This window comes from Arachis ipaensis, chromosome B05, assembly GCF_000816755.2.
Source record: "Arachis ipaensis cultivar K30076 chromosome B05, Araip1.1, whole genome shotgun sequence".
NCBI classification, from domain to species: Eukaryota; Viridiplantae; Streptophyta; class Magnoliopsida; order Fabales; family Fabaceae; genus Arachis; species Arachis ipaensis.
Window position 1 is genome coordinate 10402826 of NC_029789.2, and position 519 is coordinate 10403344.

Here is a 519-nt window from a genome sequence, read left to right on the forward strand (position 1 = left end):
CGGCAGTTTGTTACCTGTTTGTGTTGTAGGTGGTGTCGAATGAAATGACGTCTCCGAAATACTCAAAGGCAGCTCTGCTTCTTGCATCGGCCCAAAAAGCCAGCTTAATCGATTGATCCTCTTCGAGTTGGAGCTCAAAAAAGAAATTCGGATTCTTCTCTTTCATTCTTAACAAATATTTCCCGAATTCCTTTGCATCTTCTTGTTCGGAAACATTCCGCACTTCCCTGGTAATGTAATTCCTCACGTCCTTTTCGATAAAATTTAGCTGCGGTGACCCCCGGCAGCCGCAACAAATGATTGGTAGGTTTTGCTAGGTCTGATACCAGCCTCCTCGTTATTCTCTATCGTACGACGAATGGACATGCTTAGTTCCCTGTGCTGTTTGAGCATCTCTGCTTTGCTTGGACAGCAGGGGTGTGAATGATCCAGCACAACCTTTGAAATGATCCAAGCACCGACATCCTTCAATGTGTGTATATAAATTCTTGCAAGACAGTTTAGACCGGCTGTCGGATT